General features: G+C 35.2%; 1 pseudogene; it reads right to left on the bottom strand.

Moving 5' to 3' along the window:
- Positions 1-3,655: 3,655 nt before the first annotated feature.
- LOC114500664 lies at positions 3,656-5,524 on the bottom strand (annotated as a pseudogene).
- Between the last annotated feature and the right edge of the window lie 4,829 nt (positions 5,525-10,353).

Below are 10,353 nucleotides of genomic sequence, written 5' to 3'. Positions count from 1 at the left end.
CTATTTGTTTATGACATTTTTTTCTGGATCTCTTTGTAGCTTCTCTCTGGAAAGTATTACCTAGATGCTGCCGTTGACGACCGCGATAACAATTATCCCTTGCCGGTGGCCAAGGTGGCACTTCACCCATGAGGCACATTCATTTCAAAACAACGTGAGGTGCTAAATTTAAATCTGTGAATACCTCATCTAAAGTCTAACGAAAATAATAGTGGATTTTATATAGTTAAGAACACTGTGGAATTTCAATTTCACTTAGTATAAAATATGTCTATCTTTTTGAATTAATAAGATGGTACAATTTAAAGTGTCAGACATGTAGCAGATGTGGCAGATCGTAAGTTTCTCCTGTTTTCTTCCCTGACACAAGATGCCAGGCACATAGTAGGTTTTTTCTTCTTTTCTTTATTCTTCGTCTGCCCTTTAGGGTTCAGAGTAGTAAGTTCTTTCATTTATTTTTTTAAAATATGGGCTGTTTATTTTTCTTTTCTGTTCTATAAACAAAAACAAACACAAAACTTCTTCATATTCTGTATTATGAGATCATTGTGTAAATAAATTCCCTTAAGAATAAACAATCTGTCTGATTTTGAAATGCTTCCAACCATACTATTAAGAAAATACATAATGTTAGTGTTCTTTTCACCAAAACAGAAATTTAACATGTTTTGAAAATACTCAGTATAGCCTTCATGGTAGACTCTTCCTAAAATATATGAGTTTTATATCTGAATTTCGTCTCTAGTTCAGTCATTGGGACTCATTGCAAATGTGGCTCTGCAAATGTAACTGGAATGCTGAACTTGGTTAGCAACCTTGGAAAGCTGCTAAGACCAGTTTTTGCCACCTATTAGGTAAAAGCAGTTCTCAGAGTGACTTAATTTTAGGAATATGGCTTTATTGTAACATGGTCACAAATTTCCCAGATTCCTCCATTTTCCTGATGCCTTCCTGGATTCATTTAGCCCAACTGGTCACTCCTTCTGAATACATATTTAGTAATCTGTAACATACATTATATCACTTAATTCTTTTTATTTTTACATGAACATTATCTTTTCTCTCTAACTAGATATGTGTGTTTTAAGTTTTCTGTACAGAAGCTCCAGGACAAAGCCTAGTATTAGAACTATTACAAGGCACCTGGGAAGTATTTGTACTATGTTAATTAAACTGGAATCACTGGGGAAAATTACAATGCAAAGGAGAATTTTCCTCTCTAGTATATGCTATTTAGCTTTAACATGAGCAAGAATAGCAAATTAATTTGACTTTTTTTGTACCAATTATTATTAACTGGTGGTGAACTGCTATGCTGAAGAGTTTTAGAAACTCTATCAGGGTTCAAAAAGTAGTGCTATGATTAATTAGCAATCCCCTCCCTGAGCAGAGAAAGTGGGGGTGGGGTAAAGGGTAGAATATGTGGGCAACATTTTATTATCATTATCATCATAATGTTTTTAAGTTTCTGAGTTATTTTCATATTTCTCATACCAGTTTTTGTACAGGGGGGTTAAAATTATTAACTAAATGAATGAAATAATAAAAAGGCAAATAAAACAAAATCATTTCCAAGCAAATCACAAATGGTTAAATCTGAGTAATTACTTTTAAAAATATATGCAACTCATATAGCCAGAATATCAAATGACAAGAAAGTGAAAAACTCATAAAGATATGATTTAAATATGGATACCAGTTCTTCCTTTCTATCCATGGGGATAATACCATGCCTTTGAGAGGCCACAGAGAATAAAATTACTTTTCTGTACTCATTTAATGAGTCTCTTTTTATACCCCCACAGACTAATGAATTGTTGAGACATTTCACACTTTTCTGTATTAAAAAATCTGGGTTATTAATTCATAGAAACATATACTATTTACCATGACATCATCTTACTATGGAAGGAGCATTTACATGCTTATTCCCCTTTCTATTGTCCATGAATTTACTTCCATTTAAAATCTTTTTTGTTCCCCTGGCTGGCATAGCTCAGTGGATTGAGCGCGGGCTGGGAACCAAAGTATCGTAGGTTCAATTCCCAGCCAGGGCACATGTCTGGGCTGCAGGTCACGGCCCCCAGCAACCGCACATTGATGTTTCTCTCTCTCTCTCTCTTTCTACCTCCCTTCCCTCTCTAAAAATAAATAAATAAATCTTTTAAAAAATCTTTTTTGTTTTAACCAACATGTCTTTTTTTTAAAGATTTTATTTATTTATTTATTAATCCCCCCATTATCCCCTCAACATGTCTTAAGACACGTCCAATAATTACAGATATCTTCTAGTAACCTAACAACTGTTTGCATGCACTGTGAATTGTTGATTTGTTCATCTAACTCTCATTCCTGAGAGGTCCCACCTTCCTGTGTTACACATTCCGTCCCTCCCACTATCGGTGACTTCAATGAGAACAGAGACTACACTTTGGAGTTATTGTCATAGGATTATTTCTAACCGAGTGGGGGAATTTTCCCATATATATGCAATTTTCCCCTAAATAGATGGAGTAAATAACTAGATTTGGGAAAAAGAAAAAATATGAATAAGAATCTGGCTTTTAATTCAGGATTTAACATTTCACTTCTTGCTAAAAGCCTTTCTTGAACTTAACCAATTTTTCCTGAGGTTGTGCTATTTTGTGTTTTTTCCATAAGACTCTAAGCTTACATTAATCATCATATATAATATATTTTATGTTTATTAGCTTTGAGAGCAGGGTGCGGAAATCTCATTTATTTTTGAATTTCCAGTATCTGTCATAGTACCTGGTATATAGTCGGCTCTGTCTTTGTGGTTATGGGATAATGTTGTAAGCATGGGAAAATAAGACACTTGTGATAGCATAAGTAAACAAGTAATAAATTTTATATCACTAAAATAATTTTATTCCAAAATTCAGTTTTGTTTGAACATTAGGATATATACCAATACTCTATAAACCCGCACTTTCATTTTTATAATCATAATAAAATTTTACAACCACAGAACTACTTGGCATTACTGGAATGCTTCATCTTTATAAAGCCCCAAGTGTTCTACAGCCAATGATATAGCACTCTAATTACAATGTTTTGAGGGACAAATAACTTACTAACAATTCTTTACAGCTCATTAGCATCTGGCAGGCTATTGTAGTGAAGATCGGTGGGACTGTGCAAACCAACCACCTCTTCTAACACATGAGACTGTGAAACTTCGGAGAAGTGGCTTAACCTACTAAGGTCTTATAGATGGCTAATTATAGTGTCAAAGACAAAACTTATATTTCAGGTGTGAAAGATGGACAACAAATCTTCAACTTCCTGCCATGCCTGTACCTCTGTCTGTGGGAAATGATTTCAGGGAGAAGATCTGCATGAAGTACAATGTCCTATGAGATGGAGTCTACCACCCTGTCAACATGATGTGCTAGGAAGGGGCCTTGTCAGGCGAAGGCAGAATTTGGCAAGCTAAGAAGTTCCAGGCCTCTGAGAAGTACTTAGAAAGTATATGACACAGAGATTTAGTGTTATTGAGGAGGCTAAAAAGTATCCCTGCATAATTGAAGTATATTTGAATAATGAGCAATTATTTTAAAGACTGATGGGAAGAACATATCAGGAAGAAAGAATAACATGTTCAAAGACTCCTTTTCTTTTTTTTTCACGGCAGCTTGTTGTACTTTAATGAGTGATACACAAAGACAGCCACATCTTAGAGTGTTTATTATAAATAAGAGCAAAATCAGATTAGTTATCAAGGTCTTCTGAGTGAACAGCATCGTCGTCGTAACCTCAGTGTTTATCATCTTTGCTTTCTGGATGTAATTTAATAAGATCATCAATTCGAAGAATGGTAATTGTTGCAAATCTGTTGCAAATTTCAAACTCTTAACTTTAACTATGTTTGGTTCAAACACCTCTGCCTGTTTGTCGTCTTTAGGGTTGCCATTAATCAGATCAAGACTGATCCATTTTAGATTTTTACGTTCTGGGTTAACTTGAGCCTCATTATGACAAGCTGTTAACTTTGCAAGTAGATCAGTGGATCCTTGAGCAGCATTAACTACCAGGGTATTAGGAATAACCAGAAGAAATTGTGCAAACTTGGCAGTAGCAGCCGGTTCCCGAGACCCCATGCTAGTTGCATAGTTTTTGAGGCATATGGAAAGAGATGCTTCCACAGCACCCCCACCTGGAACCACAGACTTGGACTCCCAAAATTCTCTTTACCACACAAAGATCATCGTGTATAGAGCACTCCGTCTCATCACACGTGAAATCATTTGCCCCATGCAAGATAATCGATGCAGATGTACCACCTTTAGTGTTTTTGATCACCATCACAAATTTTCTCCTGTGCCACCTCTTTAGCTTGTCCTAACATCGAAGCTTTAAAAGATTCATTGCCTTCCAAATTGGCCAGGGTTGACAGGATAGTTGCTCCAGAAGCTTAAGCAATGCGTTTAAGGCCCCTTTATAAAACTCTTCTAATTGCACCAGCCTCCACAAAAATCTTGAGACACATATCACCAATTCCACCAGTGATTAGAATAACATTGGCTCCAGTTGCCAGGATCTTCTGGATTTCCTCCTTGGTGATATCTGATTCTCTCTGTCTAATATGGTTGTTTTTCGGGGTCTGTAATAGCCACCTATACACCAAGCGTCATTTTTGCTTTCTGCAGGCTGAAGTTAAGGCCAGCAATTTTTGCATTAAATATTTTCTTGGGCATGCCCTGGGATTCCACCACACAGTTGAGTGTGTAACCACTGATGAGCATACTTTCCATCTGACTTCTCGTGTGAGCTTTCAGAACATTAATGGAATTGACTGGATAGCAAGGCTGGCCTCTTACATCTGTGTATTTTATAGCAAGTACAGCATCTACTACCATGTTGGTGAATAAATCACCATTTATTTCAATGATTTTGGATGACCTTGATGTCTTAGCAGCATTAATCAGACAATCTCTTCCTAATTCATCTGTGTTAATAATTAGATTTTCACTGATATAACATTGCTTCCTTGCATGAAAGTAGATAGCCACTAGTAACTGATGTGGGATGAATTTTCTATTTGAATAGTTCATCTGCATTTTTTAGAAGTTCTGCTGCAATATTAACCACAGAGATGGTTCCAACTCCCACCTCGTTTTGTCTTGCAGATCAGCTGGCTTGCAAAGAACTTTAGCTGAAGGATGTTTTACCTTCAGAAACTTCAGGATGGTTGCACCATTATTAGTAATGGTTGCACCATCATTAGTAATGGTTACATCACCAATATCACCCACCAACATTTTATCCAAGCCAACTTTCCAAGAGAACTTCTTATAATATTGGCAATGGAGGCTACAGCTGTAACATTCTGGGAGCAGATTGTGTCCCCATGCTGTATCCCCGGACATGGACAAAGTCCCCTCCATCTTCACTGCAGTGTACACCTCTGGTTTCACTCACACCGCTGACAACTAGTGTCTCGGTCCCTAGGCTGGGCAGCGGCCACTCCAGAGGCGGGTGGCAGCAATGGCATGGAATGGGCCCAAGCTGTTCAAAGACTCTTAGGTGGGAGAAAGAGAGGCTATTTCCAGTGGCTGAAAGATGGACATTACAGCTTCTAGAATAGTGTGAGGAGAAGGGCCACAGCTTCCAGTCCCTCTAGACAGAGGTAGGAAATATATTATGCGCACTAATCCATGAATACACACCCTTCACCCTTCTATATTTTTCTGTATTTATCTAACTGTGTATATATTTTTCCAGTGCACGTTCATACTAATGCCTCAAAATCAAACACCACAAGGTGCAGCCTAGCTTCCCACTTTCCTTAGCTATAAATTTCCTTTAACACTGAGAGCTGATGCGCTCATTATGTACACCATATTTACTTACTTCTTCAACCACAGTATTCACATAAAGTAGTTTCAGAACTGCTCATCCATATGGCTGTGCATTAAAAAAATACTAACAAGAATGCAGTATTTGTACATAGTTTTTTGTCTTTTACCTTGTGATATGCAGGTAAAATATTGTTTTTCAAATTTACTTAGGTTAGTTCTTCTCTTACCCTACCCCTTCAATGTGATTATATTGATCATTAGAAGTAGGTTTCTTTGTTACAATTGTATTTCACTTTTAATTCTTTCTCATATTTGTTATCAACTTTTAAAAATTTACATACTATAAAATTCAGTCTTTGTGGTATACAGTTCGGCTTGTTTTAGGAAACTCAGAGTTCTGGGTCCACTACCACAGCAGGGAAATAGAAAATTCCCATCGTCCCCAAAGCCCCCTTGTTTTCTTATTTATAAGTAATTCCTCTCCCCACCCCCAACAGCCCAGTGCTTGTAAGTCAGGAAGGGTGCTCTGGAATCCTGTGGCACAATCTCAGCTGCAAACACAGGCAGAATTTTTTCTTTAGGAAAGCTTCCTCTCTACTCTTATTGCCTTTCCATTGACTGAATCATGTTCACTCTGATTACCTAGGATAAGCTCCCTTGCTTAAAGACAACTGATTATGGACTTTAATCATGAGTCCTTTATGGACTTTAAATGATTATGGACTTTAATCAAAATACTTTTCACAATAACACTTACCTAGCATTTGATTAATGTTGAATAATTGGAATCTAGCCTAGCCAAACTGAAACAAAAGGCAAACTATCACAGGCATATTACTATTTTGGGGAGGTATTTGAATTAAATTAAAAGGATGGTACAGGACATATTTGCCTATGGAGAGTTACTCTCCTTCTTTTCTTATTAATAAAAACACAAACTAGAAATATTATGTTTTCTCAGCTTATACTATAGTCAGTGTGTCTAAGTGGCAGGATTCAAACCAATTGATAAAAAAGATCATGCTGATTACCTCCAGACAAGAACGGAAAGAAGACAGGCTTCTTTGGCACCCACATTCACTTTGCCCTGAGTTCTATATCCTCCCTACAACCTGGACGTGGATGTAATTGTTGGCTTTGTGGCACCCATTCTGTGTATGTAAGACAAAGGAGGTAAGATGGTGCATCTAAAAAGAGCATAGGTCCTTGATCAGTGATGGAACACCCATATCATTCTTGGACTACCTAATTTTGAACTTCACCTAGAGGACAAATTTTAAACTTGTTTAAGTTACTTTTCAAATTTTGATTTTTCATTACCAAGCTAAATGATGCTCATATGTATAAATTTAAACCACATATATTTGTCTTTAGGCTTCCATGAAAATTAAAATCATGTATGCCCAGCTGACCTTATTTTTCAAATGACATCATGTAAAACTTGAAATTATCATGTAGTTTAAAATCTATTGGAACTTTACTTTTACTCCTTAAATAAAATGATAAAGAATAAACAGATAGCATTATTCCAAAAAAAATTCCATTCCAATAGAATTCCGAAAAACCTAACCAAACACATAATACAATCAAGATTGGACAGATTATTTTTAAGATACAATTAAATTACATTAATGGAATCAGAAATTTGACTCACTTAGGAACCACAGTGATCATTTAGACTGAACTACTTACGTTATACATGAGGAAATTGCTCCCAGACAGATTCAATAATGGGTCCCATGCCACACTGGTCATAAGCATCATAATCAGCTTTAGTGCACACTGTTTAGAGTTATTTAAAGATAATTATTCCTTTTGTACCAGAAGCAATCATCTTAGATTGAAATATAAACAGAAATATCAAAATGAGGATACATTTGTCCCTCTTAGAGAGATTAACATCTTCATAGAAACTGAAACTTTACTTAGCTCTAACAACTTTCCTATATGCCTCTCAGCATGAAGTTTGCCATTGAGGGCTAAAGTAGTAGTAATTTATGGATTACATGAGCAATAGGCAAGAATTAGAAAAAATTATCTGGAATAATTGTGACTCAGCATGATTTCAATAGTCTATTGTTATGTTTCTTTAAGGCAAATTTTGAAGAATTATCCAGTTACATCATAATGCTTTTTAAACCTCTTTGGGGTCTAAACTTTGATACCCCCAGGGATCACAACACATTTAGAATAAAGACAATTCCCCCTTAGTGACTCTCATGATATAAGTAAACAAATTAATAGGTTAAAGTTGCATTGAGCCAAATGATTCCCCAAAGAGTAAATAAACTCGTTAGAATAATTCAGTGTTCTATTATTTTGTGCCCATGTTATTTTTTTATAATCTCACTTTATTCCAATAAAAAAGTGAAGGTTGTGTTACTGAATCATGGAATGTTTTAATAAAACAAAAATAAAGTGGTCTAAGCTTCTCACTTACAGATAGGAAATTATAATCTAAAAATATAAAATATCTCCTTGAGGCATTGGAGAGAGAAAAAGAGGATAGTGTATGTTCACTAGTAAATATCCTGATATCTATACTCCTAGCTTAATTACTCTGCTGCTATCAACCTACCTACCTCAGAATATGTGTCAACATTTAATGATGATATCTTCACCTCAGAGAAACAAAAAATAAGATAGTTTTCAAAATGAAATTATGATTTACATCAACTCTATTTTCTGAAAAACTCAAATTACATCTGTATCCTTTAAATGTCTTTATATTTTTCTAATTTCATCAGAGTTGTGTGACTGGATTCAGTTTATAGCTGTGATTTTAAACTAGGTTTTATTAGAATATTTTTATGTGTTTTCGAGAGTTAAGAAACATGGATGTACTTGAAGACCATTTAGCTATCCGAATTTTAGTTATCTCTCAGTATTTTTGTTCCCTTGATCTTTATCAAATTCTAATTTGTTATTTCCCAATTCTGAGTTTTCTTTCATTCTCAATCCTTTTGCATTCCAATATTCTTTTATTAGACAAGTTTCTGTGTGTCCATCGTATGAATGCGGGTTGAAAGAGAAGGAGGAAGGAAGCCAGAAAGGGGTCCCAGGTCTGTGTGTACACTGAGATCAGTCTAACAGGCGCGAAGAATATTCCTCTCCTCCTGTACCTTCCCAGTTTCGTCTCTGTGGCTTATGGTAGAAGAGTGGTAGAACTTAGAAACATTCAGCAGAGAATCATGTTTGACTGACTACATGACTGACTACAAACAATGGAAAAACACAGTTTATTTTAAGCAGCTATTTTCTCACGTGTGCCTGAGTTTTCATGGCAGTTACATATTTTCTGGGTTCCAAAACTGCCGTAAGCCCTGGTTTCTATGAAATAAGCAAAACATCCATTTCTCAATGAAAACTTTTTTGAATTAAAAAATCATTTTTATTATGCTGTTTATTTTTATAACAAAATAGTTGATTGGCTCCCCTACAAGCTTTTTGTAGGAGAGGTACTAAATATTTTATGCATAATGATATGCTTTTTATTTAAATAACACTTTTATTGCTTACTATAGGCCAGACACTGTTGTTTATTCATTCAAACATTTATTCAGTGTGTATAATAATTCAATAAGGTAGATATTATTATCCCTCCATGAGAAAATGGATAAATAAATAAATATGATTATTTAGGTCCTATTTATGTGCAGCCTTTGAATTTACTGTTTTAATATAAAACTTCAGATCATAAAAACAAAGTATTTGAAAAAGACTCATTGGCAAATGACTAGAAGATGTGTTCCCTTTAAGTTCAGTGAGTCTGTCATATCGTTGAGGAATTTATAGCACATCATAAATACTCTTCCTTTATTTCTTAGCTTAAATGCTGTTTGTGCTTCAAGGTAGAGCTATTTTATATGAATGATGATGGGCAAAAGGAGGATATAACTCACTGCTATCTGGTGAACAAGGAGTGTTTCTCTTATTTGGAATGCAGGCATCTACATACACAGCAATAAAAAAAAGTGATTATAAATTACTTTATAGAAGAGTACCTCTTAGATGAACATCCATCACATATGGGAAAACTGAGAAAAGACTTCTAAATAATTTATGTGTCAAAGATAAAATTGTAATGGAATTTATTAAATATTTAGAAGTTAAAGACTACAAAAATCATTTCATATAGACCTTTGAATTTTACTAAGGAATATTTAGATGATTTTCTGACCTGAAAAACATGTAATAGAAAAAAAAACAATAAAGTAACCATAGAGAAATATGTATTCAAGTAAAAACAAATTCAGAAAGCAAATGCCATATCTACTCTAAAAATATACAGAAATAGAAGTTTAAATTGTTTTTAAAAGATTTTATTTACTTATTTTTAGAGAGGGAAGGGAGGGAGATAGAGAGAGAGAGAGAGAAACTTCAATGTGCGGTTGCTGGGGGTTATGGCCTGCGACCCAGGCATGTACCCTGGCTGGGAATCGAACCTGGGACACTTTGGTTCCCAGCCTGTGCTCAATCCACTGAGCTACGCCAGCCAGGGCAGAAGTTTAAATTTTTTTAAAAAAAT

Source organism: Phyllostomus discolor, chromosome 6, assembly GCF_004126475.2.
Source record: "Phyllostomus discolor isolate MPI-MPIP mPhyDis1 chromosome 6, mPhyDis1.pri.v3, whole genome shotgun sequence".
Lineage (NCBI taxonomy): Eukaryota > Metazoa > Chordata > Mammalia > Chiroptera > Phyllostomidae > Phyllostomus > Phyllostomus discolor.
Note: the sequence above shows the minus strand (reverse complement) of the source record. Positions and strands in the feature narration are given on the sequence as shown.